Source organism: Pelobates fuscus, chromosome 1, assembly GCF_036172605.1.
Source record: "Pelobates fuscus isolate aPelFus1 chromosome 1, aPelFus1.pri, whole genome shotgun sequence".
NCBI lineage: Eukaryota > Metazoa > Chordata > Amphibia > Anura > Pelobatidae > Pelobates > Pelobates fuscus.
This window is the reverse complement of record NC_086317.1, coordinates 292,733,500-292,757,710: the sequence shown is the minus strand read 5'-3', so window position 1 is coordinate 292,757,710 and position 24,211 is coordinate 292,733,500.

The window sequence follows — 24,211 nt, the reverse complement described above, 5'->3', positions numbered from 1 at the left end:
GTCGTAGTCCACGTGGCAGGGCTCTCAGGGCCTTTGGGGCGCGACGGCGGGAGGATTCCCGGCGGGAGGCTTTGGCGGTTGGCAGGCGCTCCCCGGTTCGGGGCGGGAAGGTGGTGGGGGAACAGTACGCCTTGCCCAGGACTTCTTTTCCTCTTTCCAGGTCCCGGAGTCGCTCCTCATCTGAGTTTTCCAGGCACCGGGTGGGATCCCTGGTTGGCGGGTCATCGGCGGATGGCGTTCATCCTGGACGGGCAGTGACGGACTGCGCAGCCCCGGGTATCATCGGATCCAGGGGCTTGGCCGGTGAGTCTACTGAATCGCTACAGTCCAGTGCACTAGTACAAACACTGCAGTCACTACTCCACTCACTGGGGGCGGGGGGTGGCACACAAGGTAGCGTAGGGCAGGTGTGGACGCAGGGGGGAGGTGAGTCGGGGTCCGGTCTAGGGACCCCGGCGGCAGTTGCGGGCGGGGAAGCGGTGTCGGCTTCCAGCGCGGGTGAGGCGGGAAGCGAACGGGCGGAGTTGACGGGTGGGGTGACGGAAGCGGCGAGGCAACATGCGTATGTGTCCTTCGCGGGCCCGCTGGGGGTGCACCTCAAGCAGGAGGTGAAAGATAAAATCTGGAAAGGGGAATTTTGCGAGATCTTCTCGCTTCTTCCCTTGGAGGACTTTCTTGACCTCAAGGAGGAGGACAAGAAGGACGAAAAGAAAGAGGAGGAGGAGAAACGGCGGAGGTATCGCAAGATACCGAAGTCTTTTGGTAACTGGCTAAGGGCATTCTGTATCCTGGCCAGCGTAATCGGGGAAAAATCGCCGGGCTCCTGCTCGTCCCTGTTTTGCTACTTGGACGGCATATGGGAGGCATACCGCACCTATGGCGGATTGGCATGGTGGCGGTATGATGAGCAGTTCCGGCAGCGGCTGGCGGCGAATCCGGGCATGCGGTGGGACCAGATGGACCTGCCTCTCTGGATGAAGCTCATGATGGCGCAGAAGGCGCAGCCCTTTCAGCACGCGGCTGGCGCTAAGGGTCAGTCCTCCTCGTCGGCCGCCTCGCAGAAGGGCTTATGCTGGCTCTTTAATGAGGGCCAGTGCAAGTGGGGCGCAGCTTGCCGCTTCAAGCACGAGTGCTCGGGCTGCGGTGGGGCTCATGGGCTCCAACGTTGTTTCAAGAAAGGAAAGTCCGGGGGGACGGGAGCCTCTGCCGCGGTTGGCGGCGGAGGGTCTCCCACTACCTCGGGGGCTAACCCCAGTGAAACTAGACGCGATGGAGCCCTGGCTAAACCGCTACGGTAACAGGGCAGACGCGGAGCTGCTTAGGGCGGGGTTTGGGCAAGGGTTTGTCATTCCTTTTCGGGAGAGGGGTGGCACTGCGTGCCCTCATAATCTCAAGTCAGTGGTGGAGTTTCCAGAGGTGGTTCGGGAGAAGCTGGACAAGGAGGTGCGGTTGGGTAGGATGGCGGGGCCTTTCTTGGCCCCGCCGCTGGAGGGCCTTCGGGTCTCTCCCCTCGGAGTGGTCCCCAAGAAAGAAACAGGGAAGTTTCGGCTCATTCACCATCTTTCCTATCCTAAAGGGGAGTCGGTGAACGACGACATTGACAGGGACCTATGCTCGGTCTCTTACGCATCATTTGACCAGGCGGTCGAGCTGGTGAAGAGAGCCGGGCGTGGTGCGTTGATGGCCAAGGTGGATATCGAGGCTGCTTTTAGGTTGCTTCCGGTGCACCCGGCGTGTCACCACCTGTTAGGGTGCTTCTTTGAGGGGGGCTACTTTGTGGATTTGTGCCTTCCCATGGGGTGTTCCATTTCGTGCTCTTACTTTGAGAAGTTTAGTTCATTTCTCGAGTGGGTGGTGCGGACGGAAGCGGGAGATAAAGCGGTGGTGCACTATCTGGATGATTTCCTGTGTGTGGGGCCGGCCGGATCTCCCGCGTGCCAGCACTTGTTAGGTACTATTCAATGGGTGGCGGGCTGCTTTGGGGTGCCGCTGGCGGCGGATAAAACTGAGGGCCCGACTGAGTGCCTTAGTTTCCTGGGTCTGGAGATAGATTCAGTGCGGGGGGAATGTCGGCTGCCGCTGGCAAAGCTGGAAAGGTTGCGCGGCGTGGTGGCAGAGGTGTGTCGGGCACGGAAGGTGACCCTGCGCCGACTGCAGTCACTGGTCGGTATGCTCAATTTCGCCTGTAGGGTGATACCCATGGGTAGGGTGTTTAGCCGCAGCTTATCGGCGGCTACCGCGGGGATTAGGTCCCCTCACCATTTCATACGGGTATCTTCGTCCATGCGGGCGGACTTGGGGGTGTGGGATACCTTCCTCAGGGACTTTAACGGGACGGTGTTCTTTCGGCAAGGGGGCGTGTCGACAGCTGAGCTGGAGCTGTACACCGACGCGTCGGGTAGCGTGGGTTTTGGGGCCTACTTCAGCGGGAGCTGGTGTGCAGAAAAGTGGCCGGAGGCATGGGGGCAGAGCCCCCTCATGCGTAACCTGGCGTTTCTGGAGCTGTTCCCACTGGTGGTGGCGTTGGCGCTGTGGGGGGACCGGTTGAGGGACAGGAAGGTAGTTTTCTTCTCGGACAACATGTCCGTGGTGCACGCGGTTAATAATCAGTCTGCAGCATCGAGGCCGGTGGTGACTCTGCTGCGTCGCTTTGTTTTGTTGTGCATGTCCCTGAATGTGGTCTTTTGCGCGCGCCATGTGCCTGGGTACTTGAACGAGGTGGCTGACGCTCTGTCTCGTTTTCAGTGGTCCCGGTTTCGAACGATGGCCCCGGAGGCCCAGGACAGGGGTCAGCCGTGCCCGATCGAGATGTGGCAGCTAGGAGCGTCCTGCTTGGCGGACTCGTGAAGGCTTCGCTGGCACCGGCCACATGGGCCGAATACAGTAAGGTCTGGAGTTCATGGGAACGTTCCTGGGGCGGGCTGGGCCGAGGGGTACGAGGGGAGCCGCCTCTGGATGCCTTCTTGTGGTTTACCTTTCAATTACTGGCGGGGGGCGCCTCCCCGGCGGTGATTGACAGGAACATGGCTGCAATGGCGTTCTGGTTCAAGCTCCATGGGGGAGCGGACCTTACCAAGGCGTTTATTGTCCGGCAAGCACTCAAAGGGTATCGGAGGGCTCGGAGGGCCCCCGACGCTAGGCGCCCGGTGTCGGTGCATGTGCTGGAAGGGCTTGTTCAGGCGCTGCCCACCATTTGTTTCAATGCATTTGAGGTGTCGCTATTCCGTGTGGCATTTCTTTTGGCTTTCTTTGGGGCGTTCCGCGTCGGGGAGTTGGTGAGCAACACCCGGGCGGCCACGGGGGGCCTACAGGTGTCCGGGGTACGTATACTGGATGGGAAGCTGGTGGTGCACTTGGCTAGGTCCAAGACGGATGTGGAAGGTAAGGGCCGGGACGTTACGCTGGGGGCCCTGCCGGGCTCGGCACTGTGCCCAGTAGCTGCGGTGTCGGAGTATTTGGATCAGAGGCCCGCGGTTGGCGGGTCCCTGTTGGTCCACGCGGATGGCTCGTCGCTCTCTCGCTTCCAATTTCAGAAAGTTTTCAGTCTGGGTCTGGGTCGGATGGGATTGGATGCCGGCACATACGGTACCCACTCCTTTCGTATTGGGGCGGCCACGGAGGCCACACGTCTAGGTTTGGGGGATGAGGTAGTCAAGCGGATTGGGAGATGGGAATCTGTTAGGTTCCGCTCATATGTACGCTTGGGTTTGTTGGAACACTAAGGGGCATTGGGGCGGCCTGGGGGGTATGGGTGGTTTTTATCCTGTGTTTTCTTTCTTCCCCAGGCCGGGTCGCTTGGATCGTGGGTCATTCCTTCATTTTCTGGGCTGGACGGAGGGCTGCAGCTCGAGCTCAAGGCCAGCAGCTGGGCTTTCCGGAGGACCAGCTCGTAGTGCGCTGGTGGGGGTATCGGGGCTTCTGCTGGGGGGACGTCTGCAGGGCAATATTTGGTATGGTCGCAGGCGGGGCGCGGCCGGATATGCTAGTTTTACATGCAGGCGGTAATGACCTGGGCCTCACCCCGCAGCGGAGGCTGGTAAAATGGATGAAGCAGGATCTTAACCGGTTGGTTGATCTGCTTCCCGGGGTGATGCTGGTATGGTCTGAGATTGTTCCGAGGCGGCGGTGGCGTTACGCCCGGGACCCGGTAGCCATTGACAGATGCAGGGGTAAGGTGAACAGCCTGATGGCGAGTTTTGTCAGGAAACTGGGGGGAGTGGTGGTAAGGCACCAGGAACTGGAGGAGGGGTTGGATGGGTATTACCGCTCGGACGGTGTACACCTTTCGGCAGTGGGTTACGACCTGCTGAACTTGGGTCTGCAGGAAGGGATGCAGAGGGCGTTCCTTCTTCGGGGTGGCGGAGCTCAGACAGCTTAAGGGGTCAAGGTCTGAGCTTGTGGCGGGATAGGGAGCTGAGAGAGAGGACATAGGCTCCCTATGAGGAACGTGAGGAACATGGAAAAAATTGGAATTATGGTCAATGGTGGTTTCGAGTCCTGGAGGTGGCTCAGAACCTGGTGGGGCAGGGGTATCCGGGTATACCCCTGCCATGGTTACTTATGGTTGGCACTTGTTCGGTTCAAGTTGGCGAGGTTGGAAAATGTCGTTATATATTTGTATTTGTTATGTTGGGGGTCATTGCCCTCTATTAAAAAGAAGGATACGGATGAGAGGGGCGGAAGGTGGGGGCAATGACCCATGTTTATATGTTAACTTATTTAAAGCAATATTATCGTTATATATTATATAAATTATTTAATAAAGCTGTGGACAAATTTTCCCATATACCAGGTGTCAGTGTGTTATTGGGTTAGGTATGTGGGGTTTTTTTTGTCCAAGGTTCCGCCAGCCCATATGGCGACTATACACCGGTCATGTAGCCCCATGTAGCCAAAGCACAGCTTAAGCGGAACAGGGCCTTGACAGGGGTTAGGAGGCGGGCCCAGGAGGAACAGACAGGACAGGTGGGTTATTGGATATGTGGGATTGGCTATTTAAGGGAGGAGCCATTTTGTGAGGTTCACTTCTAATTTCCTACCCGGTTTAGTTTGTCCCGCCCACCCTCCCTATATATTTATGTTTAGATAAGAGTTTCCCGTTTTTTCACAGCGGCGGGATAGGGAGCTGAGAGAGAGGACATAGGCTCCCTATGAGGAACGTGAGGAACATGGAAAAAATTGGAATTATGGTCAATGGTGGTTTCGAGTCCTGGAGGTGGCTCAGAACCTGGTGGGGCAGGGGTATCCGGGTATACCCCTGCCATGGTTACTTATGGTTGGCACTTGTTCGGTTCAAGTTGGCGAGGTTGTAAAATGTCGTTATATATTTGTATTTGTTATGTTGGGGGTCATTGCCCTCTATTAAAAAGAAGGATACGGATGAGAGGGGCGGAAGGTGGGGGCAATGACCCATGTTTATATGTTAACTTATTTAAAGCAATATTATCGTTATATATTATATAAATTATTTAATAAAGCTGTGGACAAATTTTCCCATATACCAGGTGTCAGTGTGTTATTGGGTTAGGTATGTGGGGGGTTTTTTGTCCAAGGTTCCGCCAGCCCATATGGCGACTATACACCGGTCAATATTTTGTCCATGAAAAGCTTTCTAATATATGGCTTTTTGTTGAGAATCACGTCATCATCTTTTTCCCCATGGTACTTCAAATATATTATATAGCATGATGTGTTCTTACAGACATACCTCAAAAAATACATACCACTTTATAAAGACCCTGATCTACAACATTTGAGCTGTTTTGAGCTAAATGTAAAATTAACTAAATAATTTATTTAACTTATTAAGGCTTTAGGCAAGTGTTACTCTAGAATAGTTCAAAAGTATTTAATAAACAGACTGTCTGCTTGTAACTGTCACCTGTTTATCTAATTTAACATAATGTTCTAGGACTGAAAGACTATGAACAAAGTGTATTCAATCACTCCCCCTTCAACTTTTTATTTATAAAGAGGTATACAAGATAGAAAACCCCAAACATTCATTACCCCCTTGAAATGAAGCTAAAATAGATATTTCATTTCTTAAAGTTCACCAATATTAATAAATTAAACTAGTTTGCTTAATGTTAATGGAAACACTTAGTTAAAAAAAATGTTTAACTAAGAGAAAGGGAGTAATGTTTTCAATCATTGTAGATTAAGTGCTAGAGATTGTTTGACATTTACTTATTTATAAAAAAAATGTGTGTAGTTTGATTCCCTGTTGTTATGTTAGATATATTTTCCTTCTTGATCTTAAGAGAATAATTTATATTTTTTTTAACAAAAAGTTAGGTTTTTCTAATCACATTATCACATATTAAAATGTCATGTATTTATTTTGTTAGAAAAAGTAGTGAAATAATGAAGTCTTTATTTAATTTAAAACATATTTTTGAAAATCTGTAATCGCTTGTGTTCTCCTGGACAATAAAGGCAAAAAAATTACATAAACCTCAAAAAATATGTGGTTACATTCAAAAATATAACATGTAAAAAAAAAAGCCAGAAATATAAAAAATATTCCAGATATGAAAAATAAATAAATATATCAACAATATCAAAAATGTTCTCCTCAACTCAGTTTGCATTTAAGAAAGGCTGCTGTGTCAGCCAAAACATTATTGTCATTCCATTTTAAATGCTACTTAATAAGATATGGTGTGTCTCTTCATTTACCTGGCAAGGAGATATCACAATAACTAAGTTGTGAAATGGGCATGATCTACGGCTTTATAGGCAGTGCCCAGACATTAGCTATGCAATCTTAGGTGGGCAGAATCAAATAAGATCACTGGAATGAATAGTGTCATGTATTCATGATACAGAGCATCTGCAGATAATTGACGCAATAACATCAGGACATCCTGTGAGTTTCCCTCCAACACCACCTCCACCAGATACATAGCGCTTGGAAGGTATGACTGTTTTAGTGTTTTTCGGTCAATAAGATTCTGTATGTAGGCCCATTGGAATTGTCAGCACCAGGTCCAATGGGCTCTTAATCCGACCCTGAATAACATGTAGATGTAATCCAGCTGAAATTACACATGGATAACTAAAAATTGATCTGACATAGGGGTGAATCCAAGATTCTGTATATCACAAACAAACTCCTGTGCACTCTGAGTCAAGATAGTGAGCATACTTTATTGAAGCAATGTTTCGGCTCAGCTATAGAGCCTTTATAAAGCATAACCAAATAAATAATACCACACACATGTATAGTCAGACAAAAACAATTAAAAAAAACTATTAAAATAATTGGTAACACTTACTGTACAATTCAAGACAGCTGGTGGGCTCAGAGTGTAGACAATAACGGCGTGCAGTGTAATGACATCATATCCGCTACAAACCAGATGCCGAAGCATAGTGATAATAAAAACAAAAACATAACTTAATACTCCAAACGGGGTGCTAGACAGTGCTCAGTGTACCACTGTAATAAACCCAAAATGTGTTTTGCAAGAAAGATAATAAAGAAAAATGGACCACTGTGCCTATACAAAGGTTTCTGATTACATCACATCCGCTGGCCCAAAAAGGAAGTGGCTTTTTTTAAGGGTTAACACAGAACACACGTATGAATGCTGTCTCAGAAAACAAAATGGTTGACACAGTCCTAAATTCTACAGTGAGTGTCTATTTTAACACTGCCACCATCAAGACACTTTAGAAATTGGGTGCCCTGGTCCCCCAGGTAAATTAATAATAAAAACCCACCAAATATACTAAGCACAATATCTTAGCCATTGCAAACCACTACTTTGTCTCTTCAGGTAATGTGATTCTTTACCAGACAAAGGCAGAACTTAAAGGGATATTTATTATGAGCAAAAAATAGTCACAGTGCATACAAAAATATAGATGACAATCAAAATTATTTACACCAACAACAGATAAAAACAAAAGGGAAACAATAACCAAAAGTCCTTATCACTTACTCAGCTCTTCAAAGTAAATACCTCTGCCCTAGGGGATCTCTGGTAGGATGGTGACTCACTTAGAATTATATTCTGCCCCTCAAGCAAGTACAATGTACCCTTCAGGATCATTAGAGATATACCCTGTGGATTACCATGCCTCACCCAGAGATGGAGTTAAGATGTTTCTATAGAGACACTAAGTGACCACCCCCTTGTGTCTAGACCCACATCAATCCAAATGGAAACATTTGGTTCTATCTTCTCTTATGTACATGCAACAGAAATAATAATTGCACCTACAAATTGGTTATTATTTTTCCATTCCATAGATATGTCACACACCCTACTTGCGACCAAATATAGCAGACATCACTACCCCTTCCCTTATGTTTAAGTAATGCCAAACATGTTTGAGCTTGTTTAAAAGATGGCGCTTGCTACATTCCAAAAATAACAAAAATTAGGCTTAATTATTATTCTGTGGATAAACATTAATGTGTTTTCTTTTGGATATGATACTGTAACAAGGCATATGGCCATTGACATATCAAATTGACTCATCAATTAGGAAGTACAGGCTATATGGCTGAAGCCAGACATTCAGGCTTTTCAAGTGTAGAATCTCACACCTTGCAGAGCCTGTGATTAATTCACAGATCCATCCATATGGTAAAACCCTTTTCATATTCCTATGCAATTTACATTACCCATTCTGTCATCTGACCTTTCATACAATCAAATAAACCCCTTGTGACATTGACAATATTCCATCACTACCAGGCAGGCACTACACAAATTACATTAAAGGATACTATTCAATAGTGCAATAACGAGTTGTGGTGGGTTTAACACAATTTGGCTGTATGGTGGAACTGAATCCCTATAATTGTTTACATTTTTATTTTAGGAAGCCTTATAAAAGTTAAAACTGTATTTGTATGTGTGCACTGTTCCATTATCTGTATTATATATAAATGTTGGTCTCTACGGCAGCACAATTCCTGTAAAATGTATGTTTCAGGTGTGCCCCCATTTCCCCTTTTGTCTTTATGAGGTAATGTGTCTTTAAACTGCAATAAATGTGTTTAGATATTGGTCTTGTGTAAATATTATACATTTTCTTGCTCTAAATCCCATTTTATTTTCCTAAATTGTTATTAGCAAGTTACCAAAAAAAACCCCACTCACACCCCTAAAATTAAAATGCCCCTCTTTCTCCATTTGAAAGGTTGGGAGATATGTGATTACCATTGTGTGTGTATGTGATCATTTATCTATATTTTTTGTGTATACTTGAGACCTTTGTGTATTTGCATGATTTCATAAAGGAACGTGCTAAGCACCATATCCACTGCAGACCAATATAGTAGTTATGGTGTCTGTTGTGCCTTGGTGCCCTTGCAGAGTAAGTAGCAAAACAGTTTAAGAATGCCAGTGCAGGGCCATGCTCTTAGACAAAGAGCTCTCAGCTTATACTCTGAGCTAATGAGTTGACCTTAGCTTACTGGAGCTAACAGAAGCACCTTACAGGAGCCTCTGGCAGCACGGAAGGCAGTAATGGATACCCAGGTAAGTAGGTTGTTGTGGATTTGTTGCTTGGAGTGTTCCTTTGAAGAGAACCTGCCATCAATGGAATTATTACTTTTGTGCAAAAAAAACCCACAGGTGGCATTTCTATTAGATCTGGGAACATGTAGAATTAAAAAAAGGAACAACTACAGGGATTCTAAAGTGTTGCTTCACCTAAAGCCCTACAAAACCTTAAATCAGCACTGCAGACCTCCAGCATGCTTATTGAGCATAGGTCCCTAGAAGCCAGTGTCATAAAATAGACCAAGTGTCTATGGTTTGGACTTTGGGAATATGTTGCAAAAAGCAGTATGCTGCACAATAAGTTAAAAAAAAGATATAGTGTGAGTTATACATTAGTGCTCTTAGACATATGCCTTCATATCACCTGCTCATTGTTAGGTAAGTATATCTTGAATAACCTCCCATTCATAATGTATTGCTATTGCAGTAACAACTTACAGAGAGTTAAATTACAGCATACTGCATGCAGATGTTAATAGATTGCTGTGTGCAATATATTCCATAAAAAAAGTTTTTTGTTTTTTTTTATCTTATAGGTTGCCATAGAGCTTGGGTCCTCAAACTCCGGCCCCCCAGATGTTGCTGAACTACAACTCCCATGATTCTCTGGCTATCTATATAATTCAAAGAAAAGAGTTGTAGTTCAGCAACATCTGGGGGGGGGGGGGGGCGGAGTTTGAGGACCCATGCCATAGAGCATAAATTATCATCTTACACACAAACCCTGTCACCGATTGAAACTTTATTCCAGAATCAAGCAAAGGTCACATTTCAGTAGCCTAGAATAAATTGCATACTGATATATTACTCTACCCACAGAAGCTTTCACTAATGTAGTGCATTATTTGTGGTAAAGAAAACCAGACAAATAACATGAATAAGATAGACAGATACACATATAAATATATATGGTTTATATACAAATATATAAACAATGACAAGCTCTTGTACTGCTAAAATGAAACACTAATAGAGAAAATTTGGTGTAAATGATCGATTCAACTTGAATTCGCTAATCTCATAATTACTAAAGCCAATTTCCAGCAAGTGGGACTACATACACTGGAAGCAATGGTGCCTCTCCTACTAGGGAGGTTACCCCATACACTTAATTTGCACAAATTAAATTGAACAAATTGAAGCCTTCTTTAGTCAAATTTGTTCCTTTTTCAATCCTAAAAAAATCTTTTTTTACATAATGTAAAATTCTTCCCATGCTTTCCATTTCAGTCACAGTGAAATGGAGTGTTAGAAACCAACCAATCAGAATGCTCTGCCTGGCAAGTCTTGGCCGTAAATGGCCATTGACCAGCCATTTCATAATTATCATTATACCACCCAATGCCCACAGGTGGGTAATGTGGTCACCCATCATAATTTACAGCCACTATCCTGAGGTAGCATCTGGGCAGGCAGAAATACAAACAATATTCTAGCTCATTCTGAGCCATATTCCAAAAACCAGACATTGTTAAAATAAATGTAAATATTGTCCAAATTCTGCAGTCTAAATGTCCCTATATTGATCAGGATGTTTTTTGAAAATCCAGACAGGCCTCCTGACTTTAATAAATAACCCTGGCTATGTGAACATAAAGAAAGCACACAAAATAAAACGAAAAACAGGAAGGTGAACTAAGACATATAAGTGAGAGGTAAGGTAGTGAGTAAAGAAGAAAGTGAATAAAAGAGGGAGGTGCAACCAAGGGAATTAAAGAGAAAGGAGTACACACAGTATGCAATAGGAGATAAAGGAGTGCATTCAATGAGGAATGAGTGATAACTAAGGGTTTTCCCACAATAAGAAAAAGCAAATTATTGGTTGTATACAATGAGAAGTAAGAGATGGGAGGGGTGCACAAGGTGATGAGTGAGAAATTAGTAGTGAACTTGTAGTGCCATTTTTTACTTAACCCCCCTTCCCAATAAATTGAATAGATCATATATCACAAAGATTCATGATGTATTCATTGTAAAATTTAGAGATATCACTCACAATGCCACGGTTCCAGCATCACCATTTCCCCATATTTGTGGGTGTTACACCACATGCTCCCTTTTTTTCATCTGCCTAGCTTGGGGACACTTACCCAAGCAGGGCGAGCCTATTCTGAAACTCCAACACACTGGCTATGTCGCCAGCATGCCAGTGTTTGAACGGAGTGGCACAAGTCCTATGTTCCCTAGCCTGCGCTAACAGCCGCAGCGCATGCACTATGGTTGCTATGCTTGTGAGAGCAGAAAGGCCTTTTACGAGAGTTTTTTTTGCTCTGCCTTGTCAGTCAAATCATTGGCATAGCATCTATGAGAATTGGGGAAAATACCTTTATTTAAATCGGTTGTTCTCCCATATTATACATTTGCTAGCAAAACTGCTACCACAATGTATAGAGGACATCGTAATCGTATGCTCTTTAAAATAAGCATAAGTTGTAAGTAACTGCATTAGAGAAGCACTGAGAGATATGAGACTGTACAAAGCTATGAGTAGCAGAGAAGAGGGCCAATGCGGGGGACAATGAGAAGTAGTAGTGCAAATAACCAACATACAGGGTTATTTACTACAGTGAGAATTGTTGGGAATTCAAAGTGAATTCAAAGCTGACTTAAATCATAGCTGACTTGGAGAATTTTTCCAATTTTGCAATTTTGGCATTAAATCTGAAATTCATTTTGAATTCATTTTAACTTCCTGACAATTTTCACTGTAGTGAATAACCCTCACTGGACGCTTTATAAAAACAGCCTCTGCTTTCTCTATCCTTGAAATAAATAGAAAAGTAGTTGTGACAGAAAAAGCTAATACGATTTATTCATATGAAAATCTCATAATGATGAATTATTCAAGTGACAATCTCTTATTGACAACTGGATAAATCACTAATAATTGAAAAGAAGAATGCGCACATTCAAATGTGAATATGTGTGCCCTTTATATATTCATTCTGTAAACAACAGGTTTTCTTGATTGGATATCTGGTTTTGAGTTGTATAAGTTGTCAACTATCATAACTCAACTTTTAGTAAATAGACCAATAGCTAAAAAGTATCTTATGCCTAGACCCCGGGACATACTCCAAGAACAAGATACAAGTTAAATGTACCTTCTCTGGTTAAATACTTTGATATTTTTAGTCTCTTGCTTTCCTACTTAGAGAATACCTCCGCGTTGACTTTTTAACCAGGGACCAAACATAGTTTTAAAGTAGATTTCCTTTTTTCTTTATTCAAAAAAGTTTATTGACTTGCTTTTGCTTGTTAAACGCTAAATCTACTTCACAGGAATCATTTATATGGAAAGCTTGGACAAGACGTCTGCTAATGTGTGTCAACGTTTCAAAGATTTTATGTTTGTGTGGTTTTTTTTTTCTTTCTTTTTGTATAAAACCATCTGTAGATGAATGTGCAAAATTATTTTTTCCATAGTATAATTTTCAAATATGCAAAATAAGAGATTTATGAGTCCATAAGAGTCTCTGCTGATCGTTTGTACAATTAGTATTCAAAACGTTATATTTATGCATGTTAATTATAGGTTCACATAATGTTTATAGCTGCAATAAGTAAGTAAATATCATTGAAATATAATCTGTATCAGTATTATTTTCTCATATTTAATTAAATATTTTCATTTTATTTTTTTGCTTCATATACACATTACCTTAGTAAAGCCTGACATTAACAGCATTTCTGAGTAGGTGTTTGAGAAACTCTTGAAATATAGTTTATTGCAGCTTTTATATGAAGGTGAACATCCAGCAACATTTTCCATTCTAACGTGTAAGAGCTCTGCCAATAAAATAATGGTATTTGAGTTACCAGGAAAATATAACAGGGTGATTTTGGATTACCCCAATTTAGGAAAAATTAAATGTATTTACTGTATGAAAAACAACCCTAAATCAAGGTGTCTGTCACAGTATGGATCAATATCTATGAAAACCAAATAAATAGACAAATTCAGTGACTGAACTACAGCTGGTGCAGTGTCTCACACGCTGAGGGAGCCAATCAGGTGCCCATGCATGTGTCTTCAGGTTAAAACATTGAAGCGCACAACCTGGCCCCTCTCATATCGGTAGCCCATGAGGAAGTGTGTGCCTGTCATAAGGAGGAGAAGGCAGAGAGGAGGGGGGTGCAAACAGCGTACAGCCTCTGACTCCCAACAGTTTCAGCCAGCAGAAGCAATTTCCTGCAAGCAAAAGGTAGGAAACTGGAGGGTGGCTAAAATTTCTCTCTGTGTGTTTCTGTGTGTCTACATGTATGTCAGAGTGTGTGTCCTGTGTATCTGCATGTGTGTCTGTGTATTTGCATGTGTCAGTGTGTATACATATGTATATGTGTGTATTTTTATTAGTGTGTGTGGTAGTGTGTGTATATATCTGCATATTTCTCATAATATAACAGCACTACATACAAACACAACCCTGCATTTGAATGTCAATACTACATTCAAACACACCCCTGCATCCAAACTTTAACACTACATATCAAATACCTCTGTTTTAAAACACCAACATTATACACAAACATTATATATAAATACAGCCCTGTATTCAAAAACTAACACTACACACACCTGCATAACTGCTTTCAAATGCCAACACTACATACAAACACACATACTACATAAAAAAAATATTCCTACATTTAAACACACAAACACCGATTGTTGCTAAATACAACTCTGCAAATGGTAGATCCCCAGCTGGCAAAGCATTGTGGCAATTGTACGACGGATGGGGCTCTACCTTTTGGCCACTTTTGCAATAGCAAAAAACTTCTTGCAGCAGGGTCCTTTCTACAATAATTTTGCCACTGTGCAGATTGCATGTTCCTCCATTTTGGATCTTTTTTCAGAATTACTCCTCATTAATGTGACATTTTGTGTTTTACATCCATTGTAGCAGCCCTTGGCATCAATAAAGGGAGAAGAGAGCTTCTGATGGGTGCAGCATTTTATTAATTTACATCTGGAGTGTGCAGGAATGTTCTGAACGCCACCAGCATCGTATCATGAGCTCCGTGAAAACTATAAAGTAACATGAAATAAAAATAATGTAATTTGGAGTTCAATTGCCTACATATACACAGTGAAACTTTATCAAATCATCTCAAGAAATATAACTCATATGTACAGAAATCAGTACTCCAGTACTTCATATGCAACATCAAAGAATATACAAACATATCTTTAAGTTAACTGCATGAACACAATTAATGCTTAAATACATGTTTTACAAGACATACACATTTACACAGCATACCTCGCTCTGCTGCCTATGGTGCAAAATAGCAATTTGGAAAGTATTGGTATTGCCCACCTTCACACGAGGCGCTGTTAGCTTGTTTAATACATGTGGGATGTGTCACAGAGAGCTTTCTCATGTAGCAGGTGGAAAGGTTATCCATCTGCTCTCTTTAGTTATTGTGATATTAAGGCATGGAGTACCGTGGCTGGAGAGAGGGAGGTGACGGGAAAGGAAGGATTTCACTGTAACAGCAGCAGACAGAGAGTAACAGGAGGAGACTGAATGGAGCACATGACTGGTTACACTGCTGCTCCCAGTTATTGTGTTAGTCTGGGAGGGCGGGTCTGTCCATCTATTGCTCCACTGTGTGCTCATTAATAACACACTCTAAGAGACTGCATGTTCATACAAACGCTATAAACCCTGGGTTGCTGTCACCCACTACCAGCTGGCACAGGTTACATAGGGAATTGTAGTCTAGGTAAGCTGGAGAGTCAAGGCTGACAGCTTGTGAGTACAACACTTGCCAGTAACTGAAATGGCACAACTTGCAGAGAGTAACTATCTGCTGGACGGTGGGCGGGGAAGTTTGACACGCTTCAAGTGACGTCACGTTGAGCAACAAATCAATTAATTTACATCCAAGTTGTAAATAACAATGGAAGATGCTTGCACAGGAATATCGTCAGGAGAGGCATACTCTGAGATCCAGTGTGTGCTCCTGTCTGTGGAATGAGACTCTATGCATTGTATGTAAATAAACACTGTAGGATCAAGAGCACCAAGTCATGGTACCAAGACTGCTGAATGAAGGTCAAGCAAAAGATGACCCAGAAGGCTGCTACACCAGGTTATTGCCCAGCCAACCCATACATTATGAGGACCATCCACACCTGCACTCCTGAGTAAAGAACTTGTGACAAACTGGCTACAGGTTTCACCCTCCTTCTCCAGAAAACATTTACATGAACCACTTCAGATGACGGGCACCACCAAAGCTGCAAGGGAGACCACAAACTCCAACAGTGACCCATCTACCATCTCCATCAATGACCCCACCACAGAAATGTTGGCCTCCTGCTTCCTAACCTGTGCATTATGGCATATACAGTTATGGACTCTCACCCTAGCCGTGGTCACATTAAGGGCAGACGTAAAGTCACAATATTTGAGTCAATAAAAGACGTGCCATTCAAGAGGGTAGCATCTAGGATTATACAGGGAAGAAAACAGCTGTGTGAATTTCAGCTCATGCAAACCAGGAGAGGAAGCTATTCGCCAGGCTGAATGGTGAGAATGAAATATTTTCCTGTTCAGGTTGCGTGGCTGTGTGGAGTGTTTGGTCTGCACGACCTGAAGAGGGGAGCAGTGTGGCTGCACAAAGTGACAGAACCTCCTGGGAGAATAGATCCACAAGGCATTAAATACCAGGCTTGCCTGGGTGACGCAGATGAAAGGAATGGACCAACCAGAAAGCATGGACATCAAAATGAGGAATCCAACTACATTCCTAGGTACTATACCCCTTTCAATGGACATTGCAGATGGACCCTAAAGAATCTAGAGTCAAGGATAGCTTCAATCTCATTTTCTTTAAATTCTTCAACACAAATAGGATTCACAGGAGCATGAGGCCCAGTAAAACAATTACTGTCAAAAGGTTTCAACAGGGAGGTATGAAAAACATTAGACATACACATAAATCCAAAACAGGGTTAACTCTATGAAGGACTCGGAAAGGGCCAAAAAGACAAGGAGCAAATTTCATGGAAGGTACTCATGAATATTACACGTAGAAAGCCAGACCTTATCCCCTACCACATAGGAAAAAGCTGTGTGACATTGCCTTTCAGCATGCCACTCATGTCACTGAGAAGCAAAAACCATGAGATGCTGTGCCTGCTCACAAGTATTATGTAAACCAGTCATATGCTCATTCAGAGCTGGCATTCCCTGTGAGGAGAATACAGTCGGTGAACAATAGGATGCAGGACATAGATTACCTAGAAAGGACTATATCCTGTGGATCTCTGAGCAGCATTATTGCGAGCAAATTCAAAGGTGAGTTTTTTAATGAGTCTAAAATGAGCCATCTTGGAAAATCAGTCAATAACCATAAGAATAACTATGTGTCCATTGGAAGGGGGAAAACCAACAATAAAATCAATAGAAATACTAAACCAAGGATTAGAAGGTATAGGTAATGGCTGGAGTAGACCACATGGTACTTTGTGTACAACCTTATTTGCTGCAGAACCATCCCATGCTTGAACATATTCTCTAATGTCCACTTTAAGAGAGGGCCACCAGAGGTCATGAGAAATAATAGCAGGTTTTTGCTAATACCAGGATGTCCTGCAGACTTGCTCTAATGAAATAATGACATAACTTGTTTTCTGACTTGTGGTGTCATATATAACCTGTATTTTGGGTTATTCTCAGGAGATTTGTCCTGTTTACCTTTGATATGTTTTAACAAGGAAGATGAGAAAGAAAGAAAAGCCATAGCTATAATTCTTTCTGGAGGGATGGTAAAACTTTTCTCAATCTTTTCTTCTTCAACAAAATCAAATTATCTAGACAAAGCATGTAATATTTCTCTCAGATCTCTTTCAGATTGCATGGCCGTGTGGAGCATTCAGCCTGATGAGGTGAGCAGCGTGGGCACCTGGAGCAGGTGAGCTTGTGACAGGTACTCCTGTGTTATAACCACTAAAGTATAGTGTTTCTGATGCTTGGAGTAGCCCATTAATTTTTTAACTCATGTGCTGGCCTTTCCCTTTACTTTTATTGCTGTTTGCATTAATATTTAAATTTAATGTAACATGGCTAACATATAGCTAAGAATCTTCTATTGGGACCTTTGCAGTTATGAACTTTATTAAGTCTGTTTTCACCAAGCAGAGGCAAGTTTTAAATTTTAAGAGGGTGCGGCACCCAGTATATTTACTCTATTAGTAGTGGTTACTGGCTCCAGCTGTTCCCATGATACATTATGGGAGAACTTAACAGTGACATCAGCTGGTAATTTCCAAGCATTATTAGTGAGTTTTGCAGATTGGACATAGCGGACCCTCGCTAATGTAATAACAGTCACTTTAGTAACAACATGGGAAATGAACCCTAGGCTGGAAAACAAAAGTTGAATGTGCCATTTTAATCTACACTGGACAAAATTATAAACACAACACTTTTTGCTCCTATTGTTCATAAGACTTTTTCTATGTACACAAAAGGCATATTACTCTCAATTATTGTTCATAAATCTGTCTAAATCTGTGTTAGTGAGCACTTCTCCTTTGCCGAGATAATCCATCCACCTCACAGGTGTGGCATATCAAGATGCTGATTAGACAACATGATTATTGCACAGGTGTGCCTTAGGCTGGCCACAATAAAAGACCACACTAAAATGTGCAGTTTTATCACACAGCACAATGCCACAGATGTCGCAAGTTTTGAGGGAGCGTGCATTTGGCATGCTGACTGCAGGAATGTCCACCAGAGCTGTTGCCCGTGAATTGAATGTTCATTTCTCTACCATAAGCCATCTCCAAAGGCATTTCAGAGAATTTGGCAGTACATCTAACCAGCCCCACAACCGCAGACCACGTGTAACCACACCAGCCCAGGACCTCCACATCAAGCCCCTGCACCTCCAAGAACATCTGAGACCAGCCAACCGGACAGCTGCTGCAACAATCGGTTTGTATAACCAAAAAATTTGTGCACAAACTGTCTCAGGGAAGCTTATCTGCTTTCTCGTCATCCTCATCGGGGTCTCGACCTGACTGCAGTTCGTCATCGTAACCGACTTGAGTGGGCAGATGCTCACATTCGATGGTGTCTGGAACTTTGGAGAGGTGTTCTCTTCATGGATGAATCACGGTTTTCACTGTGCAGGGCAGATGGCAAACAGCGTGTATGGCGTTGTGTGGATGAGTGGATTGCTGATGTCAACGTTGTGGATCAAGTGGCCCATAGTGGCGGTGGGGTTATGATATGGGCAGGCGTATGTTATGGACAACGAACACAGGTGCATTTTATTGATGGCATTTTGAATGCACAGAGATACTGTGACGCAATCCAGAGGCCCATTGTTGTGCCATTCATCCACGACCATCACCTCATGTTGCAGTATGATAATGCACGGCCCCATGTTGCAAGGATCTGTACACAATTTCTGGAAGTTGAAAACATCCCAGTTCTTGCATTGCCACCATACTCAACGGACATGTCACACATTGAGCATTTTCGGGGTGCTCTGGATCGGCGTATACGACAGCGTGTTCCAGGTCCTGCCAATATCCAGCAACTTCACATAGTCATTCAAGAGGAGTGGACCAACATTCCACAGGCCACAACCAACAACCTGGTTAACTCTTTGCGAAGGAAATGTGTTGCACTGTGTGAGGCAAATGGTAGTCACACCAGATAGTCACTGGTTTTCGATGCCCGCGGACCCTCCACAATACAGTAAAACTGCACATTTGAGAGTGGCCTTTTATTGTGGCCAACCTAAGGCACACCTGTGCAATAATCATGCTGTCTAATCAGTATCTTGATATGCCACACCTGTGAGGTGGATGAATTCTCGGCAAAGGAGAAGTGCCCCCTAACACAAATTTAGACAGATTTGTGAACAATATTTGAGAAAATAGGCCTTTTGTGTATGTATAAAAAATCTTAGATCTTTGAGTTCTGCTCAACAAAGTTGTTGCATTTATAATTTTGTTTAGTGTATATTATCAAGGTGGCCATCAATGCGCCACAAGTCACTGTATAATGAATATACTATTTCAACTTTCATGGTGAGTTTTTGAATTAAAACTTTAGATTTGTGTTCCTTTAGCCTAGATGGATTGTCGTATTGCTGTTGTCTTGGGAGTGGTAGAATTCATTTTGGGTATTATTTCATTTTAAACTTGTCTTGTAATTGACACATAAATCACGTTGCACCCAACATACAAAATCAGTTTTTAAGCATTTCCTTGTCTCAGACGAAATGTTCAAGCTGGGCACTACTGCTGATGATCCAGTTACACCCTGAATGTTCTTAATTTCTGTCTAGCCATATGACAGGGAAGGATGTGATATACACGTGTCTAATAAACAGGACCTTTACTAATTTAATTTCTGTCTGTGTGATGTAATTCATAGTGGATCCTCCATTTCAATAAGATATGTGGTGTCAACACAGCTTCAGTATCACAAAAACACATACAAATTAGTATATTCCTGGAATTTACAAATCTCTGACAAAACATTACTCCTGTTACCCCCTTTTTTGGGGGGGGGGGTGGTTTCTCAAAAAGAGGCATCTGCTGTCTGAATGCATGATTTAAAATAACCCTTTGTATTAGGCAATGTGACGTTATGAGGTTATATGTATATACATCCAGTATTCCTGTACTCCAGCAATTCACAACAAAACCTTGTGCTTGTCAGCAAAAAAAAAAAAAAATCAGTATATAGATAGCACTCTAAGGCAAAAGTAGTTTAAAACTTAACTTTTATTTGCTCCAATAAAATAGCCAATGTTTCAGTCATAACAGCAACACTTTCACCTGGACCAGGTCACCTAAATAGCATACCACATTGTATTAGAGTTTTTTGTAGTTTACTTGATGAGATGTGAGTTTATTGCTATTTAAGGCAAATATTTATCTTATTAAAGAAACACTCCAGACCCCAAAGCACTTTAACTTCCTGAAGTGATTTTACGTGTTCTCTTTCTTTCCATTTTACAAAAAGTGCAAATTTCAATGGAAATTGGCACTTTTATTAATTAGATTTGTCACACCCCTCTAGCTGTCAGTTAGATAGTCAGTACTTTAAATTTCTTTTGTTAGGCTCAGTGGAGCTAAACTCAAGGGGAAGCAATTCTCAAGAGCATTTGCCTTGAAAAGACTCCTCGTTGAGCTGCATTGGGAACTCTCTGATTGGACAGCCACAGAAAGTCTGGGCTGGTTTAGAAGGGAAGGGAGAAGGCTGCAGACAGCTACTTTTATGCATAATTAAATAAAATAAATAATAAATGCATAATGATGTGCATGCAGTGATTTTTTATTTTTTTATTTTTGGGGGGCTGTGGAGTGTCCCTTAAATTCCATGTGCAGAACTAAACCCGCTGTTCACTCATTAGCAAGCCAAAACCTTGCTTCTTAACAAATGAAGTCAAACAAAAATCATAAATCTTTTAACAAAATAAATATATATCAAAGAGAGTATAATAATTAAGATATGTTAACATAGGAAGAAGGAAGTAAGGGGTGCTCTAAACAGCACTACATATCCTCACTTTGCAAACACTACTGGAATTCACAAGCAACTACTGACTCACTCTCATATGCATTTTCCAGCTATCTCTGCTGATTATGAATGAAGAAGGAGGGGGTTATACCATAAACAACGGACAATGTCCATTTAAAATGATTGAATTCCGACTGCAGTGGCAATTGTCATATTTACTAAAATCCAGATACAGAATTTATGTCCGGATTAAAATTAGTGCTTTTGTATTCGAATCCTATAGAAAGTATAAGGTTTATTTATTTATTTATTTATTTTATTTTACAAAAATATAAATACAATACAGAAAAAAGACAAATAAAAAAAATGAATAATAATAAATACATAAAAGAAGGAAATACATAATTGTACAACAATCATACAAAACAATACTATACAAAATAATAATTTACATAAAACGGTAAGTTGCTCCTTCCTAGCCCTTCCAGCCTCGGTATATACTAGCGCAGTATATTTTCTTTTATAACAAAGGAAACGTCAAGATATTGCCAAGAAATGAAAGAAGAGAGACAAAAGAAGAAAGAAGCAAAAAAATGATTTCCTTCTCAGAGTTTTCCTTCCCTCATCCTTCCCCTTTCTCTCCACATTTTCTTCTTTCCTTTTTCTCTCTTTCTCTTACTCTACAAGTGATAACTTGATCATTCAATTTTTCATATCAACGTTTTTTTTCTTAAAATTCCTATTTAACCCTTCTTCCATTGTCAGCTGAAGGCTAAGCTGTGCTTTTGCAGTTTTCTAGTTTGGGAGAATACTTCTCCAGGCTTTAGCTATTGAGATTTTGGCCGCTACCAGTGCTTGTATAAAATAAAATATCATAAATTTGAGTTAAAATTGTTCAGGTTTAAATGTAGCAGTACCACTTCAGGAGAAAAAGGTAGGTTAATACCCGTTAACAGTTTAATCTGGCCGAAAATCTTCCGCCAAAAACCCTACAATGGGCGACAACTTAACCAAATATGGAGGAAATCTCCTTTTTCTAAATTGCATCTCCAACACGAGTCAGATAGACTCTGATTCATTTTTATAAGTCGACTAGGAAAATGTAATTCCGTTAAGCTTAAACAGTTGCTAGTTTTAGAAACTGTTGTCCAAGACAGTTTCCAATCTTGTAAAGGGATCTTTTAATTTAGGTCCTTTTCCCATTTTGCCAAAGCAGAAAAAAATAAGATCTGCATCAGAGTATTTCAGTAACGAGTTACATTTGTTTACCAGATTATCTTTTCCCTATAATAATTTTCCCAGAATGATAAGGAATTCAAAATTTTCTTTAGGTAGAATTTTATTCAAAACGGTTTTGACTCTCATATAATTGTATTGTTCTGTCCCTGGCAGGCCAAATTTAGTACATATTTGTTTAACCGGTTTAATACTAGGCCCCATCATTACATCCTCAATTCTTTTTATGTCTGCGTTGCTCCATTTATTCAGATTTAAATCTTGAAAAATTATAATAGAGGATTGGGATCGGCAAGGCACTAATAATACGACTTCTGAGTTCTGTTTCCCTTTATTTTTTGCCAGATTTTAAGAATACATTTTATTACTAAGCTGCCGGAGCTGGATTGAGATGTGAGCATATAACTATCTTTAAATGGCAAAATAAAGGTACTTGAAACAACAAGTGCCAAATACACACACCACTCCCTGTGTACCAATGGTACCAATACAAAATGGCCAAAAATAATTAAGAATACTTATACATGTGCAGATCTATGCAGATAATATTCTATGTAGTAGGTTCCTACAATAACACAAAAGGATAGTACATAGTATAGATTGTATATACAAATAAATGAGTAAAGAAGTAATTGGATACACTCACGAATTCCAGAGCCGTGCCAGGCTCTGTATATAATGCCCAAAGGTGCCTCAAAAGGCTATGTGGAGGATCTTGAATGGTGTCCCCCAAAATCAGGAAAAAGCAGCAATGGTGATGTTAAAAGTAAACAAATTTATTACAAATAAAAGTTAAAAAAATAACTGTGCAGGTCCCATATGGTGACACACAAGCTCACAGCTATGCAGACGCGTTTCAACTCAGTCCGAGTTTTCATCAGTGCATAAAGATCATCCAGCTGCTGTTCCTTTTGAATTTGCCGCTTCTATGACTGCCGGTCACGTGGGCGGAAGTTCGGCTGACCGGTGTCTGATTTCACTTCTGGTATTTTCGGCGCTAGATCCATCAGTTTAGTTTGATTCAGTTAATTTGCCCAATTGAAGCCAAAGGCTCCATGTTGTAAATGGGCACCTATAGTAACTTGTAAAGTGCAATTCCTCATAGTGTCAAATGGTATAGTAATATATACATCTATAGGAAAGATAACAATAATCATGCATATATCTCCCAGAGGTTTAAGGTTTTTTTTTTTTTTTTTTTAAATTCTTTATTTTATTTGCGCATGGAATGACAGCAAGCGTGCAGCGCCACGACAGCTGCTGCAAGCGGATTCATATACATTTCAAATCGTGACAGGTTAAACAGCGCAGTTTTTGTTTTTTATGAAGATAACAAACTATATAAGACAGACTAGAGCTATTAAAACTATTAACACTATTAAAACATATAGTGACATTCAAGCTAGGTCTTATGAGATTGTCTTGGCACATTTGGTGTTGTCAACAGTTTAAAACAATATATATGCAATGACAAACATGAAATTGGTCAAGTGTTACTAGTTATGTGAACAGGCTAGATCATTTTCTAGAGTAACATGCAAGCTGGGGTTAAGGTATATCGCTTCAAGAATATAGGGACATAGTTGATCTAACTGTGCTAGCAATAAAACATTTAAAAAAAAAAAAAAAAAAATTATTAAAAAAAAGAAATCAGGCAGTAGTCGCTGAACAGCTGGTGCATTGCAAAACATAAGTTAGGGTACTGTTAGAGATTAGTCGCTTATTGTGTTTAACTGTGTTTGGTCTATCTGTGCTAACGATAGAAAGACTATATTGTCAATATATTGTTACAAGTGATCGAATGCAGGTGGGCTTCAGGTGTTGAGTGTTAAGTTGCATCTTGCTGTGAGATGTGGGATCAGTGCAGGAGGCAGGCATTTAACCCCATGGCAGCGTGATGGCTGTTATGCCTGCCGGGTGCCCATAGCAGTTCAGCCAATACCTATC